The sequence below is a fragment of the Schistocerca gregaria genome, chromosome 3, assembly GCF_023897955.1.
Source record: "Schistocerca gregaria isolate iqSchGreg1 chromosome 3, iqSchGreg1.2, whole genome shotgun sequence".
Classification (NCBI taxonomy): domain Eukaryota; kingdom Metazoa; phylum Arthropoda; class Insecta; order Orthoptera; family Acrididae; genus Schistocerca; species Schistocerca gregaria.
The window spans coordinates 486,497,801-486,521,746 of NC_064922.1; the positions used below are offsets into that span (position 1 = coordinate 486,497,801).

Consider the following 23,946-nt stretch of genomic DNA (forward strand, 5'->3'; position numbering starts at 1 on the left):
CAATAAAAATTACTATGCTTACAGTGCCATCTATTGCCACATTTAGTAACTATTTATCTTTCTTCTGCCATGTGTTTTCCCCATTCTCTGAAAACATTCCGTTGCAATTTGAAATGATGTTACTTCTTCAGCGGTTTGAAAGTTTAACTTTAATTATAATCACCATGTAGATCAAATAAACATTTTATTAACAAACACATGAAGTACACTTTAAAAATGTTTTTTCGATTTATATTCAGTTAATGTATCACTTTGACCACTCACACTTCATTATTGTTTTTGTTCTGTCACTAGTCCTTCGGTTTCTGCCTTTGTCACTCATAAGAAACTGGCGATTGAACCCACGACGGGTCTTGCTTTTTATTCTCCTACCAATGCGTAGCCCCACCAGTAGCGAATTCCAGAACATACCACAAAGGCTTCGAATCATCCACAATGCTTCAGAACACTACACAATATTCGAAAGTGTTCAGGAATGCTCCACAATGATCTGGAATCTTCCGATACGTTCCCGAACATTCTGGAATCTTCCTGAATGTTCCAGACTATTCCCGAACAATTCAGAACATCCCGTATCCTTGTGGAACATTATGGAATGTTGTAAAATGTCGTAGAATATTCTACAATGTTCTAGAATGTTCTCGAACACACTAAAAATTCAGAAATGTTCTAGAAGTTTCTAAAGAGTGAAACTCTCTTGATCTTGTATTTTCAAAAGCACGCCCATTAGATAAAAAGGGTAACCTAATTCGCCGATGGGGTTTAACGGAATACTACACCACACAACTCCTTGATCGTACCAGGACTCATTTCTTAGTTTTAGCGGCACGTACAACGTACACTTACTTTTACAATATACATTGATGACTCGTCGTTCCCTATAGCTTACGCGTATTTTTCTCAGAATTACAAACACGTTGCACCATTTCAAATAAGCCGGAAGCTTTTTTCAGGTAGACAAGTCCTATGAGCTTTCCTTGGTTTTTCTTCAGTCTTGCTTCCATTATCAACCGGAACTTTTGAAATGTTTCAATGGCAACGTTATCTTTCCTAAAGAAAGACTGATCGTCATCCAATAGCACCTTAATTGCCTTTTCTATTCTTCTGTACATTATTATTGTCAGCAACTTGGATGCATGGGCTGTTAACCTGATAGTGCGATACTTCTCGCACTTGTCGGCTCTTGCTACCTCCGTAATGTGTGGATGACTTTGTAATAAAGTATGATGGTATATCGCCAGTCTGATATATTCTACATACCAGCGTGAATAGTCGTTTCGTTACCACTTTTTAAACTGCTGTGGAATGTTATCTACCCCTACTGTATTATTTGATCTTAAGCCGTCCAAAGCTTCTATTCAAATTGAGTATCGCCTACCTCTTCCCCGACGACTCTTGTTTCTTCTTCTATCATCTCAGGTTCTCCCTCTCATAGAGGCCTTTAGTGTACTCTTTCCTCCCATCTGGTCTCTCCTCTGCGTTTAACAATGGAATTATCATGCACCCGTAATGTTACCGCCCCTGCTTTTACTTTCCCATATGCTGTTTTTAGTTTTCCATATGCGGAGTCAGTGCCAACGGCCTTGCCGCAGTGATAACACCGGTTCCCGTCAATCACCGAAGTTAAGCACTGTCGGGCTGGGCTAGCGCTTGGATGGGTGACCATCCGGTCTGCCGAGTGCTGTTGGCAAGGTGGCTGCACTCAGCAAACTGATTAGCTACTTGATTGAGAAGTAGTGCCTCAATTCTCGTAAAGACATACGGCCGGGAGAGCGGTGTGCTGACCTCATGCCCCTCTATATCCGCATCTAATGACGCCTCTGGGATGAGGATGACACGGCGCCTGTCTGTACCGTTGGGCCCTCAAGGCCTGTTCGGATGGAGGTTAGGTTTTTTAGTTTTATATGCAGCATTAGTCCTTCCTAATTATTTAGATTTCTTCATATTTTTCGTGGAACTGTTTTGCCTTAGCTTCCCTCCACTTACTGTTTACTTCATTCCTAAGTGACCTCTATTTCTGCATCAGTGAATTTCCATGCAAATTTTTGAACTTTTTTATTCCGTCGATCAACTGAAGTATTTCTTCTGTAATTCACGATTTCTTCACACTTATCTTTCTGGTAACTACATTTCTCTTTCCAACATCTGTGATTGCCCTTTTTAGACATGTCCATTGCTCTTCAACTGAACAGCCTACTGAGCTATTAATTGTCGCAGTGTCTACAGCCTCGGAGACCTCCAAGCGTATCACTTCATTCCTTAGTACTTCCGTATCCCACTTCTTTGTGCATTGATTCTTCCATTAGGAAGTCTCTTAAACTTCAGCCTCCTCCTCCATTTCAGTCTGAAGAAGTGAGCAGTAGTCTTTCAAATGTGGTGCTGCTCGAGAATTTTGAAGATTTGTTGGGTAGATCGCGTAACTAATGACGAAGTAGTGAATAAAATTTGGGACGAGAGAAATTCGAGAGGTACTAGAGCTAAAAGGAGGAACAGAATTCGGAGGCATAAAAGACTTGTAAGTCTGGTGATGGACGATAGTGTGGCGCCTAAAAATTGTAGAACTGTAGCAAGGGATGAATAAAGTAAGCTGATTAAAATCAGATATAGGTTGCAGCGGTTTTTCGGCTTTGAAGAGGTTTGGAGTAGGCAGAAAATCATGAAACCAGTCTTGGGACTGAAGACGACAGCAGCAATACATCATCTTGGTGATCACTGTTGGTCACTGAGGGCAGTTATCAGTACAAAAGTTAATGAAACAACAGTAGATTGCTCCTTGTCTCTAAAAGACAAGATGGCTCTGAGCACTATGGGACTTAGCTTCTGAGGTCATCAGTCCTCTAGAACTTAGAACTACTAAAACCTAAGGACATCACACACATCCATGCCCGAGGCAGGATTCGAACCTGCGACACTAGCGGTCGCGCGGTTCCAGACTGTAGCGCTTACAACCGCTCGGCCACCCTCGCCGGCTAAAAGACAAGAGTTAAAGAGTTATTATGCCTCTGTCAACATATTCTCTTAGTGAAATACCTCTATTGTAAGGTTTTAAGGACAGAACAACAATTATGTAAGCTGTAAATATGTTTGGTTTAATGTTGCAATTTTATCACAGAAATACTCATTTACACAGTTTACAATATGACAATGTTACGACAATTGTAAAAACGAATGCATCTCGTCCTCAGAAAGTAAAATAATTCTAAACACAACAGTGGTAAATTTTAACAAGGAGTTTCTTTGCAAAACTATTCTTACGACTATGCCATGATGCTGGCAGTACTACGATGTATAAAACTCTTATTTAAGGTGAGAAATTAACTTTCATTTATTCTGCCACCCTACCTATCCTCCTCCTTACGTGTTCAATTTTGTGCTGGGTCAATCAATGGTTGAGAAATTGATTGCAGTCAGTGCAAAATTGTTTGCTACTTCTGACTGTAGCAATTGACATATTTACTGGCAACCCCTCCTATTTTAATATTTGGTATACCTTGAACAGGGGTTAGATCTAGTTTCCGTATCGTTCTATTCTGGATTGTACTTGATTTCCTGTTTACGGATTTGAGCTCTTAAGTGTTGTTCTTTTTTCTTCCAGAATTTAAAATTCTAATTATTTGACTTTTATACAATCCTATTTAACTAATCTAAGGTTCATTTGTTTGAATGTGTTTGTCTACATTTTAATTTTAATTTAAATTCAAAGATTTTTAGCTTATTTATAAATATGTATCATTTCTAAATCTTTTTGAGACTGGTCTTTTTCCTTCGATTACCTAATTTATTTTAAATGATGATGGGGAGGTATTGATGTTGAGGAAACCTTTATTTAACATTAGCCTCCCGTTTTTCAATAATTTTCACTCGATCTCTTGTTTTCATATCAATCATAATCTAAGAAAGTTTCATTTCTTATAATAAAATCTATATTAACCTCAGCCAAATCCTTCTCATGACCTTACAGGCATAATCCTATTCATAAACATGTTTATATTCCCCAAAAATCTTAAATATACACATTATAATTTAGAAAAGTTTTCAAATTTGAATTTTATAAACATATTAAATTTCTAATCCTAGTAATTACCTTACAAAATTTAAACTGACGTAGTGGAATACCTAAACCCATTCATATTTATATATCTTCTATTTTTGACAAACATTAGTGTCTTAACCTCCCAAGAAATATTAATATTAGGTTTTCTTAATTTAAACATGTTCAAAAACATGAAATTCAAGGAAATATTATTGATATGTCAAGATTAAAGTTTTAAAAACATCGTTAATAAACATCTATCGCTAACAAATAAAAGTCTTCAAATTCAAATATTTTTTGACACGATCGTAAAAAAATTATCCCTTTTTTCTGTTTGTTCGGATAGTAGTCTGTCACAGACAGTTCTATTTCCTACATCTTTAGCATGATTCCTTGAAATCGTCACCTTTTTCTCACGTTTTTCGACGTGCCTCCATCAGACATAGAATAACGGTCGGCCGTGTGCCTCACCGCGCCTCCATTGAGCATGAAACGACGTTTGACACGCGCCTCGCTTCGCTTCTGCTGAGCATTCAGTGACGGTCGTCGGAGAGAAAGGTAGGTTACGGTCTGAGCGTGTTGTGAATGCGTGGTTGCCTTCGTTCTATTTTTCATGTACCCATGGTGATGTTGCATTGGAGATTTGGGTTTGGCAGCATGAAACTTTTATTCTTCATTCGTCGAATCTTTATGTCGGTTTATCGTAGGTCTAGTCATCTCTAGGTATTCATACGAGTAGTCATCTCCTGTTTCTCGGTATGACATCTGAGGGTGTTGGCATTTGGCATAAGGAATATCGGATATTTATACTTCATGAACAGTTAAATTGGATTCTCATTGTTAGTTGAATGCAATAATGGTCTTGTATGGGAAAGGATTTGAAATGGTTTCTTGATCTCTTCTGATCCAAGCTCTTCCTTCTTCCAAATCTTGTGCGTGGCATCTTTTATTCTTGGTGCATCTTGGTGTCTTCTCACTTGTGTCTTCGTTCTTCCCTGAGCTGGGAATTGGGATTGAAGACCTGTTTAATCTCGTTACCGTTTAATCCGTTCTTATGGTGTCTTCTTTGAAATTGTTGTATATTCTTTTATTGTATTCGGTTGTTCATCTAGATATATTGGACATACTTCCATCGTTTTCTTGCTTCCTCCCATGAGTATTCCGGGATTGTTTAGCAGTTAATGAATTCCGTATGGTCTGATAACAGTTTCAGCAACTCTGCACGTTGAATTACAGAAACGGGTCTCTTCTTCTTCCTGTGGTGAATTATGAATTTAAACACCCGCTCGTCCTTGCTGTAAGACGCCCGCTTCCGTTCCGGCTGGGTGGACATCCATCTTCTCTCCATACGCTGTTTTAAACAGTTCACGATAGAAGTGCCAAGTATGTAACAATTTCATTGTTATAAACCTTGTAAGTGGCTTTCGTATGTATAAAGCTCATGTCAGGGTACATTCAGATTGTATCCAGGATGAGTGGTAACGCTCCAAACGTTTCCCCAGAGGTGTTATCCTCTTGGACCGTTGCTTCCACCAAGGCCTATTCTTTCGTCATCTCGTCAGGTGACGTACGAGGCACCCACACTCAGTGTCCCTTCCTCTTATGTCAACCGCTCTCCTCAGTCCTGCTGTCAATCTGGTCGCAATGATGCTGCACGTTGTCCTTGAATTCATATCTAATACAATGTTTGTCCCTGATTTGATTATCTTACTTCTCTTACACCCTCATCTATTCTCTATTTCACATGATATCATTATCTATTTTATTATAACCCCTACTTCTTTAAATTATGCCACAACGAAATAAACATTAAACATTTTAATAAACTTCACAAAAGTTATCATTTAGTCTAAAAATGTTTTTCTTATCACTGTTTTTTATTTATTCATCTCTTCTTCCCATTCTGCTTGATTTTCTTACTGTGCGGGTCATGGTTTCCTCATCTTTATCAGGATGGATACTAAGTGTGAAATTGATAGTGATGACGGTTAGTAAGTTAGTGAATTTATTCCAACACCTTATTTTATTATTCTAACAACAAGTACTTCATATTACTATGAAAACTTCGTAATTTGACCCCACCTCCCGAGTCTTTTTCTGTGTAATCTCTTCTTTTTGGCATTAGCTGTAACATAACTTCAAAATACAATATGTATCTCTCCTCTTTTCCTTTCCTTTTCAAAAATATTCTCTATTGTTCTATTGCATTGTTTTAAAGCATAAAATTTTTTTCTCAATGGACTGATCCCTTTCTCCTTTTTCTTGATTGTAATCTTTTACGTTCCTTCCTTTCCCCATCATACTCTTCCTTATTGAAATCTTTTCTGGGTTAATGTTACTTCCTACTGTTTACCTCTTTCGACGAAATAACACGTTTCTTGCTTAGCTTAATAATTCAATTTTCTTTCCTAATTATTACCTCCTAACGACGTCTTATTTTTATTTCTCTCATATCTTTATTTCAATACCATTTTATGGTACCTTCCCCAAATCATATATGCTTCACATATTCCCCGTCCTCGAATGAGCAAATTAGAAATGTCTGTCTCCTTCTTACCTAATTCTTTATTTCCTTCCTACTTCTTTACTTTCTTCGTGCACACAAATCAATTTCCTTCTCCTTTACACGTTTTCTTTGAAAGAGAATCTACTACTATTTCGTGTAATTTACAATTTGGTCATCACCGGTTTTTGTACTACTGTCTATATTCACCGTGAATAACTCCTGTTCCTCATCATCGGTCGATTCACCTGTCAATTTAATCTCAGCATGCTGGTATTTTTATCCGATTACCCCGTAAACCTACTTCAGAGTCATACTGATCAAAATTAAATCTATTTACACATTTAATTATATAATCAACTTCATTTTGCGATTGACTCACTTGTGATTGGTATTCGTACGGCTCATCTTTTCAGTTCTGTCTTTTACCTGGGTTTGGTAGCCTCAACACGATTTCCTGTACCAGTTCATTTCACGTGTTTTCTCCTGCTAAAGCTTGATTTTTCCAACCTTTCTGCGTTCTGTCAATTCCAACTTGCACCTAAGTAACTTGTATTTTGTTGTTGAAAACCTCTAAACCTTCCTGCCTAGTCTGCATGATGATTATATCTCGGATCTCAGTTACCACTGTAGTTTCTAGGACCATATATATCCACTATTGTAATTCCGGGGCCCACCAAAAACCATAATTATTATTCGACCTCTGTGGATTACCAAAACCATAGTTTTTATTATTACTATCTATTCGGTGATTACCATTCTTCCAAAACGATTACCTCTTCCTACGTTATTATTGCCACTGCAACTATTATTAAAGTCTAATCGGTTGCTATTATACCCCCTACCATTGTTTTCTCTAACCGTGCGTTGTTTCTTCGTGTTATCTTCACTGAAGATGAATTGAATCAAGTTCTCATTACATCCCGTTAAATGCTTGCATGTTATCTCCTGCCCTACCAACCAATGGCTCCTGATAACGTAACGGTAACTTCGTTGTGCATATACGTATCAGTTTCCCATCACTGTATGGGTTATCTAAACACTGACTCTTTTGACTCATTTCTTCGAAAAATCTAACTGGTTTATTTTCTCCGGAATTCTCATATAACTGTTGCTGTAAGAATTCATACTTACTCTATTGTTGGGGTCCGTGGACCAGTATCGCTCCAAGAATGCGGATTTAAACCGCTCATACGACTGACAGTTTGCACCTACTCTTTGCATGGTCTGCTACTGCGTCGTCCATATGCCCACAGATGAAGTCAAGTTCATATCTAAGTGGCCAATGCTCTGGTAAACCGATCTGAAATTGATTTAAAAACGTGCTTGGGTGCAAGCCGTTCCTGCTTTCTTTGTAATTGGAATTTTCTGACTGTCGAAAAGTGATTATTGTTAAATTTTTCTGTTCCACCATAAGGCTTTTATGTTCTAACAAGATTATCCGTTCACTTCATAATGTTTTCTTGTATTCGTTCTACCATATTTGGGTCCTGAGATGAAAGAGTTACGTCCCATCAAGCATCGTGTCTATGCAGTGGTGTGCAGTTATTCAAACAGTACCGTTCCTCGTATATCGGACTGAAAGATTGGTTTAAATTCCCTGTTACTGGATCAGTGTTTTGTCTTCCTATTTGATTCATATAGACTTGCGGTCTATAAGCTGTTGCACTATAACTTGGAAATTGAGAAATTGGTACATGTGTCGTCGCAACTTGCTCTGTTCTCGCGTCAGTCGCGTACGTTTGGAGGGTCAGCTGCCGCTCTGTTGAAATGCGGGCGTTTACCGTTTCTCGCTCCGTTGTCTGTTGAGACCGCACATTACCTGCTTCGCACACCTGTGTTAACAGTTCTCTTCCCATTTGCATCTGTTTCGTTTCGGTAATTATTGACGCAGCCTCTTGTAGATATACGAGTGGAAGCTCATGACTTTTTGGCGTTTCCAATACTGGTACGGAAGATTGCACAACTGGCTTGTTTACTTCTGGATTTTTTTCCATGTCGGATGATACTACCGATTCCGTTCTCTCACTATTGCTTTCTGTACAGTTCTCGATACACTGTTTCAGTTCTGTACGAAGCTGTTCATAGTGTTTCTCATTTTTCCAGATGATGTTTTCAATGCTTGTATCTAATCATTTTTAATGCGGCTCGCGTGACACGTTTTCTGACACTGAGCTCTTCTACGATTTGTTGCGCTTATCAGATGTCTTACGTGCTAAATTATTAACTATTTGATTAACATTAGACACTGTATCGTGCACCTGGTCAACTTTAAAACGCATCTTTCTGTGGTGAGCCATTAACGATTGTGTAAGCTCGCGCGAGTCTCTCGCCTCTCTCTGAATTTTAGTTAACTGTTCATTAACTTCCGATTGTAGTTTTTTATGATCTTCACGGGCTCGCTCGAATCCAGCATAGGTTAAAAATTTGAGAATATTTAAGCCAGCATATGTCTGTGTTTTTAAATCTGATAACCTTGCATTTGTTTCAGTTTTTAAATTTTCTAACCTCGCATTTGTCTGCTGTACGACCATAGTGAGCTGCTTCAATATTGCGAACACACTATCTGACTCTTCGTCATCATCACCTGTCACTATTAGATGTAAATTTTACCGTTCGCATCTTTCATGTGGCGTCTCACCGACTTCTGTACATAGTGCAGACCCACTTACACATATTATTTCTGTCGGAAACTGTACTGTATGATTTAGAATTACTGTACTTGGTTCAACGTACTGAAGTTGCTCCTCTTCTGTTTATACTTCTGGAAAAAAGGTTCAAATGGCTCTGAGCACTATGGTACTTAACATCTATGGTCATCAGTCCCCTAGAACGTAGAACTACTGAAACCTAACTAACCTAAGGACGTCACACAACACCCAGTCATCACGAGGCAGAGAAAATCCCTGACCCCGCCGGGAATCGAACCCGGGTACCCGGGCGCGGAAGCGTGAACGCTACCGAACGACCACGAGCTGCGGACTGTACTTCTGACCCACTACATCAGTCATCTGTTTGTTTTTGTGCATTCTCACGGCCGGAGCGGCCGAGCGGTTCTAGGCGCTACAGTCTGGAACCGCGAGACCGCTACGGTCGCAGGTTCGAATCCTATCTCAGCATGGATGTGTGTGATGTCCTTAGGTTAGTTAGGTTTAAGTAGTTCTACGTTCTAGGGCACTGATGACCTCGATTAGTTAGGTTTAAGTAGTTCTACAGCCTAGGCGACTGATAACCTCAGAAGTTAAGTCCCATAGTACTCAGAGCCATTAGAACAATTTTGTGCATTTTCAGATTGTGGTACTGATCGCGAAACTTCCACCATCCCCTATGCACTATCACTAGGTTCAGTTCTGTGACTCGCACTCGATACTTTTTGTTGTACATCAATGTCTATCCTGTCAAGATCTTCAGTTTGCCTTGTCTGCGATAATCTTCGTTCTTCCGCCACCTGTGATGGTCTAACTAACCTCTGTCTCTCTCGAAATGCGCGAGTCTGAGCTCTTGTTAACATCAAGTTATATGACAGACGTTTGCAAAATATCATAGAAAGTTTCTTAGACTACGCACAAATCATTAGCAACTCCGTTCACTGTTTGTAGAATTTCAAACCAACTCCAAAACGCCGTGAATAGCTTCACGCTTGCAAGCAAAGTTATCTATAAGCTACTTTTACACAAACATAAACGTTACCCACTTTGGATCGCGCATTTACTGTACTTTGATCACTATACATACACATACACTGGGTAACCTCATCACAAAAACAACAAAACAAAATAGAAATTTTTTTCAATTCAAAAATTTTAATTTCTCTTTCTACTTTGACTAATTGCCATCCAGGCAGACCAGTTGCCATCCTGGCAGGGTCGCCATTCTGTAAGGTTTTGAGGATAGAACAACAGCTGTGTAAGCTGTAAATATTTTTGGTTTAATGTGGCAATCTTATGACAGAAATACAGACATTACACAGTTTACATTGTGACAATGTTACGGCAGTTGTCTAATGAACGCATCTCGTTCTCAGAAAGTGAAATACTCCATAACACAGCAATGGTAAATTTAAACTAGAATCTTCTTTAGAAAACTATTCTTATGACTAATCATGATGTTGGCCAGTACTACGATAAATAATTTGATTCAAGTTCAAAGTTCGTTACTATATAGGATGACAATCAATTCTACAGATAACAGTTAGTTTTGTGACAACTTGAGCAAAAGATTACCCAAGGGCGCTCGAGCTTACAGTGGATGTAAGCTGGAGAACCATCAAGTTTATGCCTGTGCTCGTGGTATTTACCTTAGCTGCAATGAGCTGTTGTCTCCATGGCTGTTCTTGTCCTCTGAAATTCCTATAGAAACTAATTAAGACATTGCTGATTTTTCCAGCAGAAACCCTTCCTATGTTTCTCGTTATGCCGTGGGAACAATTAACTAACTGGCTGGTTTGTTACCCCACAGTCAGAGCTCAACGATGCTACAGCTAATATCTAGCTGAATATCAGCAGCAGTGAAAGCAGTGTTAACACAAATTTTTCCTCTGCATCGTACAGAGCGTTATGCGCACGTTCTGCACTTTATTGCCAATTCAGAGAAGAATTCCCGAAAATTTCGCTCCTATGTTTCTCGTAGCCGAACTGTCTCCCCATCTGGGTTCTTTCGTTCTCCACGTCATGGCTTTATTCGACCAGTAGGAGCATTCCTCTTATTTTTGTGGAAAATCTCTGTGTCAATTGCAACTCCTTCCCAGTTCGTTTTCAACAAATGGACGTTTTGTGCCCACTCCAGACGCCTACAAGTTAGATGCATACATATGTACCACTCACTGTTCACATGATCAACTGCTTCACTGGTTTTGTTCATATCCATTTGGAATTCTGAAATGCAGTTTCCTAAAGCTTCTTTCTGTTCTACTTCTGGTGGCTCGTTACTTGCTCTCCAGTATGCATCACATGTCTGGTCGCCTCCCGCCGCAGGACGCACGCAAGAGGTTTTTGTGGTGTCTCCCACGGTGCGGCCTCTGCTTCTACCAACCCCCCTCCCCCCGTTGATGCTTCAACATAAAATGTTTCCTGTCACTGCTTGTTTCACCTTCTGCTCGTTGACTTACATTGTATAGGAGCGGTGTGTTAATACTGTTGATAGAGTGTCATTACTTTTGCTTTACATACTTACAGGAAAATCTACACCAAAGTAAGTTAGATGTCACATTCACCTTCCCGTTACGGTGTATAAAACTCTTATGTAAGGTGCGAAATTGACCTTTATTTATTCTGCCACATTACACTACGAAGAAGTGGTTGAAAGTTCCATCGTGAGAAAAATTCAGAATAGGTAGCGTTTCGTAGAGTATACCCACTGACATATGATTTAGAACCATATATCCTAATCATTCAACCATCAAGTTACAGTGGAAAGAATGCGATCACGAAAGGAGTTTTACACCTGTTAACTCTTAAGTCAGCCACTCTGACAGAATCTGCCTGTGCTCTGCTCTCGCCTCATGTGTAGGAGATCTGGGTTAGTGAAAGTGGAGTTGTGAGACCTGATGCGAGAGATTGTTTTCGATTACTCTCAGCTTCTAAATCTTCTCCTGATGCCTATCCAGGTACTCCCTTGTACCATTGTTCACCTTGTTGTTGTCGTGGTCTTCAGTCCAGAGACATGTTTGATGCAGCTTTCCATGCTACTCTATCCTGTGCAAGCTTCTTCATCACCCAGTACCTACTGTAACCTAAATCCTTCTGAATTTGCTTAGTATATTCATCTCTTTGCCTCCCCGTGCGATTTTTGCCCTCCACACTACTCTCCAGTACTAAACTGGTGATCCCTTGATGCCTCAGGACATGTCCTACCAACCGATCCCTTCTTGCTTTACTTTAATAGCCAATTTTGCTACATTTCGGAACTGTGTCCAAAGTCTACGTCTAGTTGATTAGTTCTTTAAAAAACGAACGAATTCTTCTTTTCTTGATGATCGAATGGTTTTAAAAAGAAATAGTTAGCACTATTTCTGCATAATGCACGATGCATCGTTTTTTCCAAAGATAACAATGGAATAGAAAATTTCTCTCATGTCCCGCCGTCTCAATGCTCGAGAAGAAATGCCATAACTTAACTGTGACGTTCAAATGGACTTGTCAGCTCATTGTTCACTCAGCTTACTTGACAGATTGCACACTTCGCTTGTAATAATGCACATACTTGTATGTGTAGGTTAGCTGTTAGTGTCTCATTATGTTTTACGAGGTACCTTAAAGAACTGGTAGAATGAGGTGAAGTTGACTTGGTGTTGGCTGTAGATAGCTCTGTGACGACAGTCACTGTATGATAATTTCTAGCGAAATTTGTTGTTTAAAATCAAAGTGTAAGAAAATGAGCAAATGTTAATCTTTGGAAACTGCACTACTGTATCAATGAAATACTTTTTCATGGGAGTCACCAGCCTGGCTGCAAACCCAGAGAAGTTTAAAAAACAAATGTGACACTATCGATTAATGCCAGTCTAGCAATTCAATTACGCGTTGACATTAAAAGATACGACCATTATACTGAAAATATACACACCTTGGAATGGAACCGTTCTGTTTCAGTGCAATTTGTAGTGTTTGATTTCAGTGTCTCTTACTGACCGTGATGCCACTGCAATCTCGTCGTGAGATATTCTTTATTTGCACAGAATATCTGAGGTATTGATAGTTAGAATGTAAGGACACGTGGCGACTACTAAAACTACAATTAAGTTATCGGTAATGAAGTGTTTGTTTTTCCCATTTTATCAAATACACTGCTTTGTTTATTATTATTATATTCTATAGCTCTTTACATATACTTCATAATATTTACTTACATCCAACATCATCAAACTAACTATAACTCATTCCATCTTCTTCCTTCAGGAGACGAAATTAAGCGGATGTTCATTACTATTATATGTAGTGAAATGTGAGAACAATTTCCTAAACATTTAGAGTAGAGACACTTGCAGTGTAAGGCTGATAGTACCGTTTAAACTCTGATGTAGTAAGACAAGTGAATGGTCTAACCCAATGTGTCGAAACCTGCCACAATACCTTCAACACAGGAAGAAACCATGTAAAAGAATGCAGTGTAAAATTTTGAGCTGCTAAAACTGGTTTAAAATATTTCAAAACCAAAATAGAATGCCCGCATCTCGTGGTCGTGCGGTAGCGTTCTCGCTTCCCACGCCCGGTTTCCCGGGTTCGATTCCCGGCGGGGTCAGGGATTTTCTCTGCATCGCGATGGCTGGGTGTTGTGTGATATCCTTAGGTTAGTTAGGTTTAAGTAGTTCTAAGTTCTAGGGGACTGATGACCTAAGATGTTTAGTCCCATAGTGCTCAGAGTCATTTGAACCAAAATATAATTAACTCATTTTTACCGCACGCCGAATCGCTTGTGTAAGTGGTTTGTTCAGCTCTTCTTGCATTACTCACAAATCGGCAAATGAGCAGTAGCAGGTATGGCAGAAGAGTGTGAGGCCGAAGCAATGCGGGAATTTCAAGTACTCAAACCTTACAAAAAATATCGGATACAATTAATTTTTTTGGTCATTTCCCGTTCATTTCGAAAGATAAACTGTCTTAGATGTTATTCTTCTGGCGGTAATTGGCAGAGAACAAAAACGGTGACATGTTGTGATTTCACATTACAATTGTCGAAATACATTAGAACTCACCAGTACATGATTTTGTAACAATTCCTGATGCAAAGTTCTTATGATAATTTTTAATTTTTAATTTTTGTAATGTAACAGTTACTTGTTTGACATAATTTGGCGCTGTCCAAGGCACTCTTATTTTCCTAACGTTTCGTATTCCAATGCTGGAGAGGAATTCCAATCAACATCCCAAGCATAAAAGAGGAGTAATTATAGCATTGGTTTGGTGGACCGGGCTAAAAATTTGAGAACCATCGTACTTGGAAGAAAACTTTGATCATTTAAGAACGGCCATCAGAAGAAATGGCAGCTCTGAAAAAGACAGTAATCGGGATCTACATACTAACAAATCTAAAGGTTCTCTTGGAAAAGAACCAACTATAAGGAAAGTTTTCCTTTTGCTGTAGCAGATCGTATCAGTGAAGCACTGAAAAAACTAGGCACTGACACAGTGTTTAAACTAACAAGAAAGTTAAGTGAATAAGTCAAACTCCAGAGAACCTAAGTCGCCCTTCGTCACAGCAAGATTATATAAAATGCCTTGCACTTGTGGCCCAGTGGACGTAGGGACTAGAAAACGAAGTATTAAGCCCGCAGTACGGAACGCAAGAGGAATTGTCACCTGGGCAAGACGAATAAATTAGCAGTTGCAGATCATGTACTGCGGCCGGGAATCCAACAAATTCGTTTCTCTGACACTGCGTTTTTAGCAAGATCTAACAACTGCTACGCTAAAATGAAAACAGGGGCCACAGAATTGCAAAGCACAAAAACTGTTTCAACAGAAAATAAGAAGGATTTGAATTAGACAAGTTGTGGGCCTTAGTGCTAAATGAAACAAACTGCATTAACTCTTGCTTGAGACGTCACAAAATTAAAACTGCGTGGATACACAGCATATAACGAATTGGGCTTATTGAGCTTGTTTGTTGTCATTGCTTTCTTAATAGTTAAAGTCTGTCATGATATCTCCGGCACTGGAATGCGAAAGTCAGACACTGCATTATGCACTGGACCATGGCCTAACACCCACGACAGAAATATCAGGAATATCGCAAATATCCTGCATTTTTTAAAATTATTGCCGGCCGCGGTGGTCTCGCGGTTCTAGGCGCGCAGTCCGGATCCGTGCGACTGCTACGGTCGCAGGTTCGAATCCTGCCTCGGGCATGGATGTGTGTGATGTCTTTAGGTTAGTTAGGTTTAAGTAGTTCTAAGTTCTAGGGGACTGATGACCACAGCAGTTGAGTCCCATAGTGCTCAGAGCCATTTGAACCATTTTTTTAAAATTATTGTTTATTTCTTAGCATCAGCATCAGAATTCGAAGTTCCACTGAGCTACAAAAACAGCCGATCTCCTTACAGCAAGAACACCTTGCAAAGGAAAAGTTAATGAAAGAAGCCACTTCAGAATAATTACTACTTTTGTTCAGACAAAATTGGGAACAGTAAAAGACGGTCCCGACCGATGTCCCACATATTTTGTTGCGTGTCGTACATGGAAACGTTCGCTAAACATGGCGATGCAAACTGATAATGCACAAATGGCTGAAGTTTAAGAACACTGAACCGCTGATAAACTTGAAATTACAGCGAGCTGTTGACAATTTGTTGGGTCGCCACTATTGAAAGCCATAGCGGGCCTAACGTCCAGGTTAATATCCAACAAACCTGACCGATCAGCAGTGCCAGGGATATCGCTAGTCCTCTGCTAAGAATTTATCAACAGAATTAAAGACTGGTGGTACCTTATCCACTCGTTTACTGTAAATATTCTATGTAGTTTTTCGGCTACCTATGCTTTGTGATTTCTTCAAACTGCTTAACTAGCTGTAATAAGCCGGTAAAGCAACAATATTTTTTTCACTTGCGATCTGAAGTACCCATTGTCGCAGACCACCATCGACAACGGTGGATGGTCACTCATGGACTGTTCTAAAAGTTGCGAATAGCGTATCTTGCATTCTGTCTTGAGTGTTTTGGCACACTTTACTTTCTACCTGTAATTCTACTTTCCATCTGTACAATCCACGTTCATATTTTCTCGATCATGTATCCCAAAAATTTCATAGCCTTATCCCTGTCACTGAAAGATATTGCAGCTCATGATTTCCTTGTGGTAGAGAAGTATTCTTGATCTGGATTCTTATCGGTACAATTACCACTGCTCAAACCAAATTTCACGATTACTACCACAAAGTCAAAATCATTCGAACAAATGTCCCAAACATTTGTGGATCTCCAGGAGAGTTAGAAGAAGTCGATTTGGATATCACGTCCCCCTTATACTGACGGCAAAGAAGAGAGCCAGCGGCTGTGGCCGATCGGTTCTAGGCGCTTCAGTCTGGAACCTTGTGGCCGTTACGGTCGCAGGTTCGAATTCTGCCTCGGACGTGGATGAGTGTGATGTCCTTAGGTTAGTTAGCTTTCAATAGTTCTAAGTGATAGGTGACTGATGAACTCAGATGTTAACTCCCATAGTGCTCAGAGCAATTTGAACCATTTGGAAAAAAAACGGTAGAATGACGGAATTTCGGGAATAAATTTGTCTAGGTAACAGTTTAAATGATTAACGTGATTAAAGTGGCTCTACATTGCAAGATCACAGGTTAATGTACGCACGCGATAAGCCACTGAAAACGTGAAATGCTGGTACATTAATAACCAGCGTAATCACCAGAATGTTGAATGCCAGCACGCAAACGTTCATGCATTGTTTTGTACATGTGCCTCTTGTCAGTTCTGAGACGTAGTTCCATGCCTGTTGCACTTGGTCGGACAATACAGGGAGATTAATGCGGTTTGTAAATGCGCTGGAGGTGTCGTCCGATGATGCCCCATATATGCTCAGTTGAAGACAGATCTAGTAACAGAGCGGGCCATGAGAATATGTCGACACACCGTAGAGCATGTACGGTTCCTATAGCGATATGTGGGTGAGCGTCATCCTGTTGGAAAACAGTCCCTCAAAAGTTGCTTATGAATGGCAGCACAAAAGATCTACTCCACGACTGGCTATAAATTTGCAGGCAATATGCGTGGTATGTCCACGATAGTGCTCCTGCTGTCACATGAAATCGCAGCACAGCTCATATGACTCCAGGTGTGGGTCCAGTGTGACTTGCACGCAGACTGGTTCCCTGCTGGCTCTCAATTCTCCTGTTATAAACAACCCATGGCCATCACTCGCACCGAGGCATAAGCAGATATCATCAGAAAACACAACAGACTACGACCCTGCCCTCCAATGTGCTTCCACTTAGCACCTCAAGCCGCAAACGGCATTGGTTTGGGGTCAGTGAAATGCACACCACAGTGTGTCTGGCTCGGAAGTCCTTGAAGTGACCGATTCGGAACTGTCAGTTGTGTCACTGTAGCACTAACTGCTGCTGAAACTGCTGCTGCAAGTGCAGTACGATGCAACTCAGCCATATGCCGAACACGATGGCCTTCTCTCTCTCGGTAGTGGCACGTTGTCGTCAAGAGCCCAGTCATAATTGCGGCCACACATTCTCGTGACTACTGCTGTCAGCAACCATGTACAATGGCTAAATTCCTGCCAAGTCTTTCTGCAATATCTCAGAAAAAAACATTCAGCTTCTCGTAGCCCTATTACAACACCTCGTTCAAAGTCAGTGAGGTGTTGATACTGGCTTCTTTGTTGCCTTGAAGGAGTTATTGACTAACATCAACTCACCTCAAAGGTAACTGCCACTGATGATCTTTATAGCGTGTATTTAAAGCAAACCTGATTTGCTTTCTCGTAGCGGCGCTCCTGGCGCGACAAGCGTTAAACCTGAACAGATCTTATCTTGTATAAAAACGTCTACGAACTTTCGTTTAAGTAGCAAAACTCCTTCTTGGTGCTGCGACTTTGTGTTTCGGCCAGTGTATGGCATTTTTGCTGAAATGAGAACGTTGATTGGATTCCGATCGCCGTACACTTCTGCCTCCGGCACAACTCTGACGACCAGCGGGTAGTCTACTGCAGCGCTGCAAGCGCTCCTTCTCTGTGGTCAGTGATGCGTCGAGCATCGCTAGTGCACAACGTCTTGTGGAAACATTACTAGTGTCCGTCAATAACATGCCTGTTAACACACTAACCTCTAGTAGGTTCCTACAGAGGTGGCAGCCTCGCCCACAAACACCGTCTACATCACCGAAAGTAGTTCTGCAAGCACGGGGACTATGTTCCATCTGCAAGTCTCGTGTTGTCCGCTGTCCTTCTTCCTGCTGCTTGCTTACGATACTGCTCGTGCGATAGCGGGTGGTAAATGCACACGCTCTGGGCTTGACGCCGGACACGTCCCAAGGTCTATTAATCGGGCTCTACCCGAGCCCACACCGCATGTCTTAGATCTCAGCAACTCGGCCTGCCGACATCCAGGTCCCTGAATCGACATCACGCTGCGACGCCGCTGCTGCAGCGAAGAGGCTCCACAACAGCCACACCGAACCACAAGACATCACTCTTGGAGCTGTTGCTTCATCGGACGCTGGCCTTCTCTGGTCTTGTTGTTTCAGGGCTGGTGTTTATTTTGTGAACATATGCTTTGTACTGACTGTCGTGACGAGAGTCACGTTTAGTTATGTTATCCAGACTATGTTTTATGTTGAACTTTGCTTTTTGTGCGGTGTAAATAAAGACTGGTCAATTGTTTGAGTGCATCATTGCTGGCACCCAGCAGAATGACACCTGCTTTTCCTGCCGTTGAAGCAAATACAGTTGGTCGTGTATGAGCTGGGCCGACTTCTCAGCTGGGTACATGTTCTATAACTATTGTAAGGCACTAAGGGAATCGGCACAGATGGGAAACCGTTTACCATGAATACGTTGCATCTGCTCCAGTACCTTCAGGATCTCGTGGAGCTCCGTTGAGGAAAAAGTATACTCGTCACGAAGGTGAATCGTGGTGTCAAGGTCGGGGACCACTACAGAGCATCCAAGGGAATTTCCTTACTTGGAGTGATCAGTGTACACCACTGTGAAACCGTGATGAATGTCTGAAAGCCGCGATTAGTTGGCATTGCGCGGCCGCTTCCGCCGGAGGTTCGAGTCCTCTCTCCTGCATGGGTGTGTGTGTTGTTCTTAGCGTAGGTTACTTTAAGTTAGTTTAAGTAGTGTTTAGGTCTAGGGACCGATGACCCAGCAGTTTTGTCCCTCACGAATTCATACACACATATAAATGTCTGGACGGTTAAAAAATCTTCACTTAAAACTTCTGGGCTGATAGGTCGTGGTCGATGTATAAAACTCTCCCCTGACGTTTCATTTCAGACTGCGGGAGACATACTCCGAGGCAAAGCGGCGAACTACCAGAAGTGGAGACAATACCGGCCATGAAAGTCTACATTGTATGAGAGATTGAAATGTAAGATCTGGTGTACTATCTTTCCTAAACTGGTCAAGTCTAAAATAAGTCGGCCTCTGGGGGAGCCATGGTGGAAATGTGCTCCAACCTCGATGTAACACATTAAGACCTCACACAACCACCCCTAAAAGGCAATAATGTGTGCGAATCCCAAAGGGCCTCGTTCTCTGTTGCCGGTCACGAAAAAGCCTTTAAATCGGAGGCGTAGTTCACGCTGAGACCGGAGGCGTGAGGGCAGTGACAATTAGACCGCGAAGATCGAGGTGTGGCGGCCAGGTTGGCACCTGGCCGCGAGGCGAGTAGTATGCAGGCAGTTGGGGGCTCTTTAAGTTCGGTAGTTAACGGTCACCGTCTCTGAGCGTATCGGCGATACGAGGAAGAGACACTGGAGCGGTTCCCGTATTGCGAAACATTATTATTACCTCTGTTGCGGCCGGCCACAAACCTTTGGCTGTGTCGAGCGTTTACCGACTGTAGCAGTCTCTTGTATGATTCAGCCGGACCGGGAGACGGGCGGCGGATTGCCGCTGTGCTGAAGTTGCGTGTCGGCTCCACTCCGTGCTTCCTCGGTCGTTGTATGAATATGTCTGGTGAGTTTACGATTTGGTTTACCGAATACCAGTGAGCCGAGCACCTGCAGTATTCATAGCTTTAATTGCCATTACCTGTACCAGCATTCTGACTGTTTCGTTCGGTATTTTTCTGGTTGTTTGTTTGAGGTTCACATCCGGTTCCATATCAGACTACTCTCGAGCCAGAGAAGTTGTGTGTGCACTCCCATAAAGGTAGGGAATTTGTTTCTTTATTTAGTGATTCAGTCTGAGTGTTATTTGCTATGTTCGGTCTCAACCTCGTAGTTTGATGCTGTAAGCCGTCGGGTTTGTGGCGGCGCGCATTTATGTCTGCCTCATTATGGATATACTATTAATTGAGCGCAAAATTTCAATTATTGTTTTACTGAGTGTTTGTGCTACCAAGTTTCACTTTTTTTTAATTGTTTGAAGCGGTAGGGCATCTTAATCTTAATTATTAAGTCTCGCTGTGAGGACTTTAGTTTGAATTTGTTATTACTATATTACACGTGGCTGTAATATTCAAAAGGTTAAGTTCTATCTGATGTTCTTTATCCAACCGAACGCGTTTGCTTCGGGTTTAATGCTGCGCTCGGTGCGGTGGGTACTAGTTTACCCCTCGCACACATAGCGCGAGTTTGGAACATTTTTTGCTTGGCAGTCGAACTTCCTGCTTGGTAACTGTATTTTGAACTGTTTTCAGATTTTGGACACCTTACAAATTCCATTGGTTTGACTCGGTTAGCTCATTGAAAAATTATTTACTTGTCTTTCGTGTTGCTGCAATTTTGGCTGTCGTGCAGCGGCGTTCGGTCTATAGTAGACGCCAGGCCCAGTATTTCTAGTTAATCAGGCAACCATTTGTGTTTCTTTTGGTGGGATTTGGGTGAAATCTGCCTGGTTGGAGCTGAATCCGGGAGCGGAGCTAAGTGCGCGCTCGATAGGATGCAGCCCACCACACCTTGCCGGGACAGGCCTCAATAGTACGTCCACGCCTTAATAATGGCGCACCTATTGCAGCTCCCCTTTCAATTTTTTTAATAGCTAGCTCAAGTAAACTGTTGAAGTGTTAACTGTCTAATTTGTCAACTGAGTAATTACTACATTTATTTACTTAAAGAGTTCTATACAAGTGTGTCTCGGCCAATTGAGTGGTCATTAATCTTAATCCTTATATGCGCTGTTGGTCTTTGAAAGGGCCAAACACTAGGAGATTTCCTTAAAGTTCTCACTGACTATTTGCACCACTCAGGACGCAATATTTAACAACAACTTAGTGTGGTTATTTCTCTTGCTTGTCTTGCGCACCTCCGCTATCCGGTGGTATATTAATTATCTTAAATGGAGCAAATTTCGGAAGTATACTTCTGTATCGGATTGTAAATCTTAAAGTTACTTTCGAGAAAGAATATTTATCTCTTTTACGGTACTGCAACAATTTTTATTATTGTATTTCATCGATTTGCTACCAACCAATGTAGTACAGTTTTATGATTGTAATTTACTCTGTTCTTTAGCAGTCACTACCACCCGAGGGGTTTTTCCAAGAGATGTGTAACAAATGTAACTTAATATGTTCTGTTAAAATAAAGTACAAACACGAGTGATATTGAATCTCTTTTGGGCCTGTCCTTGCCACCACTGACAGCCTGACACTGGTATTGCGTGCCTACTATTTTTTGTGTTTCCTAGCAAGTACAATTTTGGAGGTGCGTTTGTTTGGTAGTATCCTGATAGTGGGAAACCTTTCAGGACTGGATTCAACATGTCAGACTCGACTAATCCGTAGTGGGTCGTAGCGTAAAGCTGACTCTTTGACGTAGAAGTTGGGTGGGAGCTGTTGAGCCAAGGAGTGTCGGAACCGCGCGCGTGCGAAAGAGAGAAAGAGGACGCGAGAGTCAGTATCTGTGGCTCAGCGAATAAGGGTGCAGCAAGTTCTCGTCGTTGCGAGGAGCGCTGCTGGACAGAAAGCATGCCGTAAACTGGTTATTAATTATTCTTATTAATTATACTTAGCGTCTGCAGCAGAAAAAACTGCAAGATGAAACTACTAAAAGCTCGGAGCTGAATATTAGGGATTATAGTGTTTTTGTTAGTGGCCAAACAATATCGCCGCGAGTTTTCGATCAATGTAATTTTGCTATGAGATGGAGACCGTCGAGGTCACTTTCCCGAGTCATTATTGCCTGGGACAGGAGCCAACTCCTATTGTTCCACAATCTGAGTCTCATACGTGAACGATTACCTAAATTTTTGAGGAAATTTATCATCTGTGCCAGAAAGTAAAACTGAATTTATCGGTCTGAAATTCAGAGTGGTTATAAATAGTTAACACATTAATGACAATTTGGGTAACACTAACAGTAACTAAAATTTGGAATTCATTATCTGGAAGAAGTATTGCAAAAAAATAAATACAGAAAAATTTCAATAATATCCTACTTTAGGATTCCATACGGCAGCTGGTACAAACGGAACCCTTGTAGAATTACTCTGCTGTCCGACTTCCTGCCTATCTGTCTCAGTGTTGAAAAATCTTTTTTTCTCAGGTACGGGTTCACTTATCAGGATGAAATTCACACCGCTTGGCGGTGTAAGAGGAAATTAGGCTTGCACGTTATTGCAGTGAAAAGTTATCCCCATTTATGTCACACATTTTAATACTCAAATTCACTCATGAAACCTACGGGGTACTTCCTGTTGGCCTAAAACCATGAAAATTGGCAGTAAAACTGGCAGTAAAGTTAAAGGAAAACTGAGAAAAGTTAATTTATAACTACATCATACGAAAAAGATATTTTTTTTTGGCGTTTGTTATCCGGCTATCTGTCCGTCCCTCTGTGCGGACCCTTTTCATTAGGAACAGATAGACGTAGCACACTGAAACTTACGTCACATACTAAGATCTAGAATCCCTCGGCAGTATAGAAAATTTGTCAATAAAATCAAAAGATATGCCACGTAAGTCAAGTATTTTGGCACTCACAAACTTACTCACAAAAATCTATAACGAATTTCTCATTGACTAGGAATCATTAAATCTGGCACCAAGCAAGGTTAACAGTAGAAATAAAGGAAAAATTCTAAACCCTTAATTTGTATTACGTAACACGAAAAACAATTTCAACTTTGTTAACCGATTTTCTCCTTGTCTGTTACGAGGGGCCTTCAATACGTAATGCAACACATTTTCTTCAGAAAGCAGTTTGGTTGCATTCAAGATTCCAACACACTTCGTTATTCTCCCTCATTTCACTACAAAACCTTTTTTTTTAAATAATCTGCATTCTCTGTGACGGCCTGACGACACAGGATCATGATGCAATAGTGAACTTATATCGAAGTCTTGCACGGCAAATTCGTCTGATCTGAACCCGATGGAACACATCTGAGTCAGTACTGGCCCATGAGCTAACGGCCAGTAATTTCGTGTCCCCTGCGTGGATAACTGGTGCCACATACCTAAGGGAATCTGCCGAGGACTTACAGTATTAATGCTGCTGTATTGCGTTCCACAGTTAGAACATCGCGCTAGTGAGTAGGTGCTCATAACATTTTGCCTCATCAGTGGACGACATCAGTGCTAGTATCAATGCCTGTTTCGTGAACCCAAGAAGAGGTAAAGGTGGGAAAAGCTCCGCCTTCTGGCTCTAGATGGGCCTGTTGTGTTCGGCCGTACACTTTGTCATCCTCTGCTATTGGCCTCAGTGGGTGCGGTATGGAGAGCATGTGTTCAGCACACCACTCTCCCAGTTCTGAATCCAAGATCAGTCACAAGTAATTAGTTCAAG

The 23,946-nt window shown here is 41.1% G+C and overlaps 1 pseudogene; it reads left to right on the forward strand.

Moving 5' to 3' along the window:
• The first annotated feature begins 1,573 nt into the window (after positions 1 to 1,573).
• On the forward strand, positions 1,574 to 1,690 carry LOC126357037 (5S ribosomal RNA; annotated as a pseudogene).
• Positions 1,691 to 23,946: the final 22,256 nt, after the last annotated feature.